We start from the raw sequence: 12,740 nt of genomic DNA on the forward strand, positions 1-12,740 counted from the left end.
AATGATGGCGGCTTAAAGTCATTGTTAGACAGTGCGAGAGAGGTCTTTAAAGATCAATCAACATGATACATTACATTACATCTCACTGAAGGACTAGCTGGTAGAAAAGGTGACATTTTCTGCTTTAGATACCATTCAAATGAAGATGGATATAATATTCATTTTACCTGTCACCTTTTTTTCACAATCAAATATGCTTTTGGTATTTGTATTGTCCCTGGTTATTATGATTATATTAGACAAGATCTCTCATGGTTATAATAACTTACATTGACCTCACATAAGAATTGTTTCATAATTTGACCTCTGCATCACAATTTCTCATTACGAATTCATTTTTAGCAATATTTGCATATTTGTCACATACACGTATTTTTTATCATTATGTAATTCATAAGTTGTCAATTTTGTACCTATTAATTTCTGAAAGAATATGGACATACTTGGGGACAATATTTTTTTACTTACGGTAATTGCATGTACTGTATTTTTCAGACTATAAGACGCAGTGGACCATAAGATGCACCTTGGTTTTAGAGGAGGAAGAAAAAAGATAAAAAAAATTGAAGTAAAAAATTAGGTCATGACACACTGTTATAGGGGGGATCTGTTGCTGACACTGTACTAGGGGTAATGTTTCCCAATTCTGTACTAATATCCATCATCCTGTTGTGTGTATATATACACCAGGAAGGGGATCATGTATATGTATATATGTGTATATATATACATATATACATATATACATGATCTCCTTCCTGGTATATATGGCCCTCATATACCCACCCTGGTATCCTTGGCCAATATATCCCCATGCTGATGTCCATGCCCCCAATATCCTCATCCTGGTATCCATGGCCATCATATCCCCATTTTGGTAACCATGGTACCCATCATCGTGCACACATACAAAAAAATTATTATACTCACCTTTCTTCCTCTCCCTCGCAGTGCTGCATCCTGTGCTAATGCCAACAGCTAATTTCAGCCTGTAGCAGTGCATGATGTCACTGCCATGCTTCCTCAAACACTGAGATTAGCTTCCAGAATATTCACTGCTGCCGACGTGGGGCAGTGAATATTCACCTTCTTTAATTGCGAGCACACTGTTAGTCACAGCCACCGTCTTCCTGCAGCAGGGGGGGGGATCATGTGTGCCCGCTATTAAAGAGAATGAATATTCACAGCTCCCCATGCCCATAGTCCCTCCTACCTCTATGCACTGAAGCCATCGCCGAGAAGCATGGGCTCATCTCATTTGCTAGCAGCAGTGGTCATGTTTCTTGTAGACATGACTTTTCATCACAGACCAGAGCGGCAACTAAATTACATAACTTGTGAGTTGAAAGGTGGGCAATACCTCAGTGAATTATTTTGACTAATGCAAGCCAATAGGCATTAACAAATTAATCTCGCAACAACACCATTTACAATATATATTCCCCCCTCATAGATGCAGCAGGCTGCCGCCTGAGGTCAGGTGCTAAGCTAGCCTCATAGTAGGTGAGGACTTGTTGATAGAGGATACTCGTTACTTTATAGTATTAGGTCTGTTACTTGTATTTAGCATTAATAATAATAGTCTACTTCTAGGAACGTCTTTTGTTTAATTCTCCCAATTTTTAGCAATGGTGCTATTATCATTATTATTCACTATTAAAAAGATCAATATATTCCAGTTGTCTGAATAGTTTCTTGGTATAATATAATGACCTGAGGCGGACATAGCAGCCAACGGCTATAACTGCGATAGGTGCTTGCATATTTATAGGTTGTTTGCTACAAACATATATTAAAAAAATAATCAGTGCTAACTTTTAAACCTAAAATAAATATTAATAGATGGATTTTTGTTTTAGTACCAAATTTACAATCTAATTTTCACAAGTTTTGCCCTCTTGTCTGAGCCACGAATATGATGCAAAATCCTCTATTTTTTAACTGCTAAACCTCTAAATCTCATATCCTTCTCTTTTCTTTTCTCTTTTAGTGTAAATCTGATTGCAGATTTTTCATGCTAATTATAACTTTACTGACTTTTGGCTACAGATGGTGCAATCTTATAAAATTGCAAAGGGAGATATAATGGTATAACTTAAAGGGAACCTATCACCTGAAAAAAACGCTATTAACCTACAGATAGGGGTTTAATCTGCAGGTTAATAGCTTTACTAGCCATCCCAGTGCCTGCACTTAGCTGAACGCTGCAGGGAGAAAATGAACTTTTTCCCCCCCAGCAGTGTTCGGGTTGTTCAGTCACCGCTCTGGGTGTAGAGAGCCGTGGCTGTTAATGCACCCCTGACCCTGATTCACACTGGCTCTGCATTGAGGATGGCTGTTAGTCAGGGCTGGGGGCACGGTTACAGCTGCCTTTTTGTATACACTCCAGTGATGCCCCTGTGACTGAAACCCGAATGCTAGTTGGGGGAATTAAATTAATTTCCTCCTGGCAGTGTTTGGCTAAGTGCCGGCTTCGGGAAGGTTCACAATGCTATTAAGCTGCAGATTAACCCCATATCGGATATGGTCTTCTAATGACACTTGGCTCAAACTCTGCTGCAAATGTGAGCTGAGTGTCATTGCTCTGTGCTCCAATCCTCTCGCATCAGAGAATCTCACAATAGTTGCGGAGGAGGCGTAGAAAGTAATTTCTCCATCTTCTCCAGTTGCCAGCATCCGCGGTAATCACACTGGACTTGGATGACATCTGAGTGCAGTCCAATGTTTCAAAAGCATCCTTGTATGGGTGCACGTGATCTGATTCTCGATTCTGAATCAGCATGAGAAAATAATCATAGATCTGAGTTGCCCCATAGAATAACACTGGTCCAAGTAATACGTGCAGTCGCAGCACACATCAAATCGCCGCATGCGGACACATCCGCAGACAACGCATGTCCCTGCATACCCAATGTTAAAGATAGGTACGCAAGGAAAGGCAGGATGCATACAGAAGTAGGCGGAGCTTCAGGGAGGAAGAAGGGAGGAAGTACGCAGCCCTCCTGAACACAGATGTGACACCAGCCTAACATAAAAAAATTGGGAAAGCCTGTCCATGCCACAGAAAAGCAAATCTAAATGTAGGTGAGCATTGTCCTTTGCACTAGTTTACAACATAAATTATGTTAAATCTTAGTAAAAGAGGGCTGTGGATGACACTGCCCACTCTCACTAAACCACGCTCACTTTTCCGACAGTACTGTGAGTAGCTTAGAGGAAACCTGTCATCAATTTTTTTGGCTTATAAACCCTACCCATCACCTTTAAGATCATAAGAGTGTGGTTCCTGCAACCCCTTTACATTCTCAGATGTGTCCCTGCATACCCCAGAAATAGTGTTTTTTAATTGTCCCTCTCTGTATGTACATTGGGTGGTTCAGTCCGTTGGGTGTCTCCACATTGTGAGCAGCGCCGCCCCAGTCCCTTCAAACCTCGCCACCGTCCTTTCAAATGCCGCCTCTCATAAGTGCATGTAAGTGAATCCACTGTGTAAGCGCCAGAGTTTGGGCACTATGTGGAAGTCAAAGAAATGTCATCCACTTACATGCACTTAGAAGAGGCGGAGTTGGTCTTCAGGAAAATTCCTATAAAATACTAATGAGATGGCATTTGACCCCAGTTAAATTACACCATCTAGGTCTCTCAGATTCCAACGTTTGCTGGCGCTGTCATAACTCTCTAGGTCACCACACGCATATTTTTTGGGACTGGTTAAAATTAAAAAAAATTTGGGAGTAATATCAATAATACTCTTCAAAAACTGCGAATAACTAAAGCTAACCTTCAAGCGACGGAAGTCTCACTCTCTTGTCCATCCAAAAATGTTAGACCCAAAAAACATGACCTTCTCCCTCTGATGATTTCCACTGCAAACATCTAATTACCCTAATTTGGAGAGACGAATCTCCACCTAATTTGTTGGAGTGGTCCTCTAAGATCAACCAATTTTCCCATCTTGAGGAGCTTACGAGTTGGGAGATGAGCAGTCATGATCAATATGTTAAGAGATGGTCGCCTTGGAGAGATTGGCAGCGCCTTAATCTCCTTAATTCTCCCTCAACAGTCTAATATCCCTTTTTCTGTATGCCGACTTAAATTTACTATGCTAATCATTTGGACTGTGTATTTTGTTATTTCTGTGACATTATTGAATCCAGGAAGTTGTTGTTGTCCCCAATTTCTCCCTCCCCCACATGCCCCCTGTACCCCTTCCTCCATTTCATTCCCCCGCCTACCTACCTACCCATCCCCCTCCCCCCCTTACCCAACATGTCATAATAAGGTACTAGTTTACTTGTGGTATTACTTCTCATCCTTGTACATTTAACTCTGGTTGGTTACAAATAAAGAATTTATAAAAAAAAAAAGAAGAGGCGGAGTTTGAAGAGATCGGGGTGGTGCTGCTCACAATATGGAGACACCCATCATACCGGACCGCACAGTTTACATACAGCACGGGACTAGTATAAAACACTTTTATAAGGTATGCAGGGCATAAAGGGGTTGCAGGAACCCCATTATTATGATCTTAAAGGAGGTAGCCAGGGTTTATAAGCCAGAGAAACTGAAAAATAATGCAATATTTTGTAGAAAACAAATGTGCACCAATATACTGGTATAAATTGCTGAATAATTCTCCCCTTTTTAAAATATTTTGTAGTATTGAAGTACATTGAATTTTCAGAAAAGCTAATCCAGTTTTCTCTTGGATCTCATTGCTGAATGGACATTTTATAGATTATTGTTTGAAACTTTTACTTGACTCTGGTATTTTCTGGTGTTAGTGATCTGTGGAATCATAGCTCACAAATCCAACATTTATCATAGGCTTGCCGGTTCTGCATCCTTCATACTGCATCCTATGAATAAACTGAGGGTTAAATATAATTGTAAAAATATAGAAAAGAAATCTCTATGTTTTAGTGTTGGTCTTTAACGGGTTATATTTATGACCTTTTTAGTCTATTCAATATAAATTACTACCTTTTATTCCAGTCCTGAAATACAGGTCTACAGTCTAGATTTTATTTCGGTTCCCATGGCTGCATGAATATATAGAAATGTATAACTTGTCCCTGGACACAGCCATGAAAATATCTATTATTTACATGGTCACCTTTCATATAAAGAGCTAGCAATATAAAAAGCTTTACACAGCCTGGCTGATGTGTGAATTTCTTCGTTATCTGAAGTGACATTTTAAAGAGCGGCTCCACAGGTCGTTTCTTTTTAACTTTGTCTAAGAACACACTGTCTGGTGTTGCATTATTTTAATACCACGGCAGATGCTTTGTTTCACCTGTAGAAAGTATCACTCCCTCCGCCCCCGTCCAAGGAACGTGAATACAGAAGTGAGCGAGAGCACGAGGCGGAGCGCTCAGACAGGCAGAAATGTAAAATTTAATTATTAAAAAAAAATTCTCGACTGAATGAAAAGTGTTACCTAAGACGTTATCAGATAGGATGGCTAGAGAAGAGCACGTTATGAGCAGAACTTCAAATCATTCTTTGAACAGAAATCTTCAGCCCGTTTGGTACTCTTAATAAGTTCTCTTTCCAGGTCAGCGTACATGAGTTCTGTACTTTATTGTACGGGACATCATGAACGTTTAATAAATTCAAGAAAAAGCAAAATATATGATACAGTTCTTTGAAGCTCTGGCCTATATTCTTCTGTCGTTCAGTGCTTCAGTGAACAATATGTTAGCATAGCGAATAGCAGCCTGGTGAATCGAACATCACATTTTCTTTTCTCTGCATTACTTTTGGCATCGAATGAAATGTCTTTTTTTTTAATTGATGCAGTCCTGTTAAATTGATATACTGTATTTAAGCCAAGTTATCCTTGGCTGATTGATTTTATTGAGGATAAGAAAATGGAATAAATGGCAGGAGTGCACAGTCGCACTATGAAAATCATCAAGCAGCAGACAGAAATGCTGAATTTCATTCCAGGAACAACGTTTCAAAACTACATATATATCTATACATATATAGTATGTGTTTTACTCACTTGGGTGCGACAGGAGGAAAACAGAAGGCTTGTTCCTCTAATAGTTCATGGGGTTTTATTCCTTCATAAACCCCAGAAGCCAAACAGAAAGAAAACAGCCTTTAGATCAGACAAGCAAGATACAAAATGTCCATAGCAGGGCTCTGCTCTGTCAGGCCCGTGGGCACACGGGCTGGGGTAGTATCCACTACTCAGGCTTGGTCTGGAGCCAAACACACACAGGAGGCCTTCTCCCTCTCAACACACAGACCATGTGCCAAACAACAGCCTCCATTATATAGGCTGTAACCACACCCAGAGGGGAGGTATGTGTGTAACTAGACCTGCCCATCTCCCACAGCTACCCGTAACCTGGTCCAGGTGCAATAAACGAACTTCTTAGTGCTTTCATGCATTAGAGAAAATACTCTGAGTTATATCACAGGGAACAGCCATCTCTGAGACACATACCACCTATCGACTATGAGACCATTAGCCACACTACAATATATGTATATATTTTCCCTTACTTAACAGTGTGTTGTGAATTCTGTTATCGAACTCCCTCCTGTGGTCATGAATGGTACTTCGGCGAGTTCTGTCCATGGACTCCCTCTGGTGGCTGTGAGTGGAGCTGCTGCTTCTGAGGTTCCTTCCACAGGTGACGTAGTTTATTCTTTGGCTGGCTGCTCTATTTAACTCCACTCAGATCGTTACTCCATGCCAGCTGTCAATGTTCTTGTACTGGTTCAGTTCGCTCTTGGATCTTTCGGGTGACCTGTATACTCCAGCAGAAGCTAAGTCCCTGCTAGTTAATTATTTGTTCATTGTTTTCTTGTCCAGCTTGCTATCATGATTTTACCTTGCTAGCTGGAAGCTCTGGGATGCAGAGTGGCACCTCCGCACTGTGAGTCGGTGCGGAGGTCTTTTTGCACACTCTGCGTGGTCTTTTTGTAGTTTTTTGTGCTGACCGCAAAGATACCTTTCTTATCCTCAGTCTGTTTAGTTAGTCTGGCCTCCCTTTGCTGAAACTTGTTTCATTCCTGTGTTTGTGACTTTCAACTTAACTCACAGTCAATATATGTGGGGGGCTGCCTTTTCCTTTGGGAATTTCTCTGAGGCAAGGTAGGCTTTATTTTCTATCTTTAGGGCTAGTTAGCTCTTAGGCTGTGAAGAGGCGTCTAGGTAGTGTTAGGTACGCTCCACGGCTATTTCTAGTTGTGTGATAGGATTAGGGGTTGCGGTCAGCAGAGCTCCCACTTCCCAGAGCTCGTCCTGTGTGAGTTTAACCATCAGGTCGTTCCAGGTGCTCCTAACCACCAGGTCCATAACACAGTGCTGCAAATGTGAGTGTGTTTGTGTATTGTGTGCAGTGTCAGGCTGGAGTGTCAAGGGCCCACCAGTAACTTTGGCTCTGAGGGCCCACTACTCAACTACATGCAAAAATTGCAGTACCTTCATTCACAATTTACCTATGTTTCTCTATAATAGCACACTGGGGAGTTTGGTAAATGAATGATGATATACTGCCATTGTCTGTACTTATGAGCCAAGTATATTGTGCCAACTCCTACTCATGTAAGTGGGGTGGGAATAGGCCCATTTACAGCTTCTCCCAGGGGGTTCAACTGTTCCCATTAGGCCCAGTTCAACCCTGGTTGTGTATATATAAATAACACTATATTATAGGCATAACAATAAAATCACTTGCTTAATTTACAGTAGGCCATCTTTTTGTAGTTAAAACAACCCCGACCTATTAGGCATGTACATCAGTCTTCAAGCCATTGCCATCAGAAAGTCTTGTGGGCTGCACATGTTTTTCTAGCACATCACAGATAAAGATATGTTGAATTCAGAGTCCAAGTGATCCCCTTAAACTTTTTATTATTTTCCTCAAACCATTTATAAACAATTTTTGCAGTAGAAACTAAACATCACTCTACCGCTGTTGGTATGGCTTCTTCTCATAATACAGTCTGGTGCCATTTATTTTCAAGGTAAGAGAAGCACAGGTACCCAGCAGCTCACTTAATTTCAGTGGCCGCTAATGGGCCCATGAGTCAGAGGGACACGGGTGCTAGCACTGGCAGTGGCCCAGCCTGCCCGACTTCCTATTTGGAACTGTATTGGCATCATGGTCTTGGATGACAAATATAACACATATATGCAGACAAAAGCATAGGAAAGATAAAGGTATCAAAATAGTACATGCCACTTATATATGGTGGGCTATGTTGGGGCCATTATACTATTTGGAGAGCTATATAGAGGCCATTATACTCTTTGTAGGACTATATGGGGGCCATGTTACTATTTGCAGGTCTATGTGAAGGATCCGGTTTGCTGTTTTTAGTTCTTTGTGAAGACGCTGTTATACTGCTTGCAGGTATATGTGGCGGGCCATTATACTATTTGCAATGCTATGTGGGTTCCATTATACTGTTTGGAGGACTATGACAGACATTATACTGCTTGCAGGACTACATGGGGGGCATTATACTGTTGTCAGAGGAGGTGTGAGGAGGGTATTGTGTGTGGGGGTATTGTGGAACAATTCACTGTGGGGATATCATACTGTGTTTGGAGGGAACACTATTGTTGGTATCTTACTTTATGGGGGCAATGACAGGGTAATCTAGGGGCTTATATTGAGCTAAAATAACTTGGTAAGGGCTGTAAAGTTATGAAGTATGCTCTTCTGTGACCCCATCAAATATTAATGTTTTTTAGGAGGGGAGCCCAATTAAAACTTCTGCTATGGGGCCCCATGATTTCTATGTATGTCCCTGCCTAATTAGAAAAAAAAGATTGTTCAGATCAAACCACCATCTTTGATCACTCCATGGACCAGTTCTTTTGATCAAACCCCTGTAGTTGAAAAGAGGTCAGCAAGGACATTCTGATTAATCTGGAGCTAGCAGTGTCATAAACAGTTTTGTGTTCAAATCTTTTCTACCATAGGCAGCAATAACTTTTTCAGCAAGGTGTGCTGCAATAGCTTTATTGTTTGGTTGTATCAGATAGGCTAGGCTTTACTCCTCACACAGATCAGTGATCCTTGGGTGCCAACAACCAGTAGTCCTTCATTACCTCACTAACCACTAATCAATGCATACTGAAAACCCCTACAAGACATGTTGATTTGGAAATGTTTTGAACCATAGACTAGAAACCAAAATGGGCCTTAGTCTTATTGATGATAGTTGTTTACAACCATGTTCACATTTTCAAACAAACTTTCCAACATCCCAGGATCAGATGGTAAATTTTGATTGATCTCATGCAACTATCCTTATGAGTAAAGCGACAAAGTCACTGGAAAGGTGCTGGATGGGAGATATGTTTAGCTAAGGCGAATGGTTTCAGTAATTTAAAACCCAGATGTTTTTATCCAGCACATTAAGTGTTGTGAGTGGTTAACTAGCTAATTTAAGTGCTGGGTTTTTGTCAACAACCATAGAGTGGGTGGTAGGTTGTCCACCTTATCTCCACCCCAGGGTGTGATCTGGGGCTTAAATAGTTGGCATCCAGAGACATTCAGTGTTCAGTAGGGCTGGAGAGAGGAACTCCAGAGTTTTGTGTTCTAGGGAGGAAAAACTAAACCAGTGTGTGGTTATTATTCTGAGTGGGTGGATCCCCACAGATACAGAGACTGTATAGCATTTTGTTTTGTTTTTCCTATTTTGCCTGAAGGGCCGTGTTTATTTTTACTTCTTGTTGGTTTATGCTGCATAATTAGTAAACAAAAGGAAGATTTAAAGGGACAGTGTATCTGTGTCTACCTCCATGTGCAGCCGAATGAGCTTAGAATAAAACCATGGCAGTAGTCTTAAAATGAACCTGTCACCAGAAATAATGCTATTAACCTGTAGATATACAGAAAATCTGCAGGTTAACAGCATTATGATGCTGTTAGGTTCCTGCACGTAGATGAATGCAGTGGAGAGAAAATTATCTTTATTCTACCTGCCAGCATTTAGTATTCAGTCATAGGGGCAGCTCCAGTTCAGTCACACTCTGAGTTTAGAGAGCAGCCTCTGTGACCACACCCCCGGCCCTGACTGACCCTGGCTCTGCATTAGGGTCAGCTGTCAGGCAGGGTCGGGGATGCTGTTGCAGCAGTCGCTCTGTATACTTAGAACATGACTGAACCTGTGCCGCCCCCACCTCTATTACTGAATACCGAATGCTGGCAGAGAATAAAAATAATTTTGTCCCCGCTGCATTCAGCTGTGTCCAGGCGCCAATCAGCATCATAAAGCTGTTATCTGCAGATTATTTGCACATCTGCAGGTTAGCAACATTATTTCTGGTGACAAGTTCCCCTTAAAGAAAGTGACCTTTTATTGAAACTATAGATAAGTGGATAGATTCCACTAAATTGGCAATGGAGAGGTGTCACCTCTCCATTACTAATCCTATATTTAAATTGTAAATAAATTCACAGCATGAATAAAGACTTTTATTTGAAATCAATCAAAACACACTTTTACTTTTTCATTTAAAAATAACAAACAGTTATACTCACCTTACGCCCATTGCATTGAATCCCTCGTCTCCTGTAATAAAACAAAACTAAAAAATAACAATATCCCTCACCTGTCCGTCATTCTGTCTCACGCAGTAATCCATGTCTGGGGATAAACCATTTTCAAAATGGACGGTGCCAAGATCCAGGCTAAGATCCACTGGGGAATGACCTCATGCGAGAGCAGCATCAGTGATTAGCGGTGACATCATCGAGATTACCGCCAGCTGGGCCAATGAACAGCAGTAAACTCAGTGAGATCACAACTCACACAGTGAGAAAAAGCCTCACAGTGCAACAGTGAGTTCATTGGGAGAAATTTCTCCTTGTGAACTCACCGCTGCGCAGTGAGTCTTTTTCTCATGGTCCTAGCGGTGATCACTGCAGTTCAGGGTCATGTTTGGGAATGCAGTGTCAGTGACCGGCTGAAACCTCAATGATGTCACCGCTAGTAGACATGTGGTAAATGTTAATTATTAACTATTTTCTTTTATATAATTATCTGGTTTAAGGGCGTTAAAATGAAAAGTTTGAAAATTGTGATATTTTCACGATTTTTCCAAAATTCTGATATTTTCACAACTAAATGCAGACGTTTTCTACCTATATTTACCACTAACATAAGGTAAAATGTGTCATTAAAAAAATACTCTCAAAATCATTTGGATATATTGAAGTGTTCCAGAATTATTACTTCATAAAGTGACACTGATCAGGAAGGTCTGGTCAGGAATGTGAAAATATGCACGGAGGTGAAGGGGTTAATATTGTTACTTTGGTAGTGAGGAGCTATTGTGACTATTAGGGCAGTGAGAGGGTGCTTGGTGAAGGTCCCCTGCTGTGTGTACCAAAAAAATGGACAGCAGAGTATAACTGCTAATTAAGGGCATATGCCAAAGAATTGTTCTCTGTGTGCAGCCATGTGTTGATTGGCCAGCATAATAGGATAAATATTAAGTGTCTAAATAGACGTTCTGTGCCATATGCCCAGTTGGTTCAAGGGAAAATTTGCACCATTATTAATTCATGGAATGGAGGAGAAGAACAGTAAAAGCTTTTCCAGGATCAGTGGAGCAGCAGCAATTGGAGAATGTCTCAGGTTATAAAAAAAAGCTAGTTAAAAATCTTTGAATGTAATTTTATGTCACTATCATAGCAATGGACAACACTAGGTGCCCAATTCATTAAGACTGGTGTTATGCATGACAGTCTTAATAAAGACAGCTCTACTGTAAGATTCTCCAAGGTGCGCTACAGTAAGATTCGCCAGAGGAGCATTGCATGGCGAATAAGTCTCCTAATATTGGCATTCCAGGGTCATTATATCACTCTCCACAAGGAGAAATGCTACTCCTTAGTTTCCCACAGGATCATTGCACAGCGAATAAGCCTCCTTATATTAGCTTCCCAGGGCCGGTATGTCAGTCCACAAGGAGAAATATTACCACTAAGACCTCAGTCCAGGGCCTTTCTCCTAGCCAAATCAGATCTCATACTTTGCACTGAAGAGGTACAATATCCCAAAACACTGTGTCTGAAAATTGAGATTCTGGTTTGGCTTTTATCTTAAGCCACGTTGAAAGGCTTGTTAAAGGGTTGATTGTGACTTGTAGGATTGCTGATTCCAACAGATGGGGCAATAGCGATCTAGTCCTCTTCCTCTATGAATAGGCAATTTGCATATTGAATTTCCCAAATGAGCATGGTGAATAAGCAAATAATAATAAACGAATAAGTGAATAATGAGTTACTTTGGTATGGCAGAGCTCATTTGTCCCTCTTCACAAGGAGAAACGTTACCTCTTAAGGTACCGTCACACAGACCGCTCTCCAGCGACCAACGTTGCCGGTAACCAGGGTAAACATCGGGTTACTAAGCGCAGGGCCGTGCTTAGTAACCCGATGTTTACCCTGGTTACCAGCGTAAAAGTAAAAAAAAGCTGTCACCGCTCTGCTTTCCGGCCGCTGTGCTTACACAGGGCAGAGAAGCAGAGCGCCGAGGGACAGACAGCGGAAGGTAAGTATGAAGTGTTTGGTTTTTTTTACTTTTATGCTGGTAACCAGGGTAAACATCGGGTTACTAAGCGCGGCCCTGCGCTTAGTAACCCGATGTTTACCCTGGTTACCAGTGAAGACATCGCTGAATCGGTGTCACACACGGCGATTCAGCGATGTCTGCAAGGAGTCCAGCGACCAAATAAAGTGCTGGACTTTCTG

General features: G+C 41.2%; 1 protein-coding gene across 2 annotated transcripts in view; it reads left to right on the plus strand.

The window, feature by feature from the left end:
* The window catches only part of TMEFF2 (transmembrane protein with EGF like and two follistatin like domains 2), a 1,231,017-nt gene that overhangs the window by 940,905 nt on the left and 277,372 nt on the right, over positions 1-12,740 (plus strand). The window lies entirely within an intron of this gene.

This window comes from Ranitomeya imitator, chromosome 7 (genome assembly GCF_032444005.1).
Source record: "Ranitomeya imitator isolate aRanImi1 chromosome 7, aRanImi1.pri, whole genome shotgun sequence".
NCBI classification, from domain to species: domain Eukaryota; kingdom Metazoa; phylum Chordata; class Amphibia; order Anura; family Dendrobatidae; genus Ranitomeya; species Ranitomeya imitator.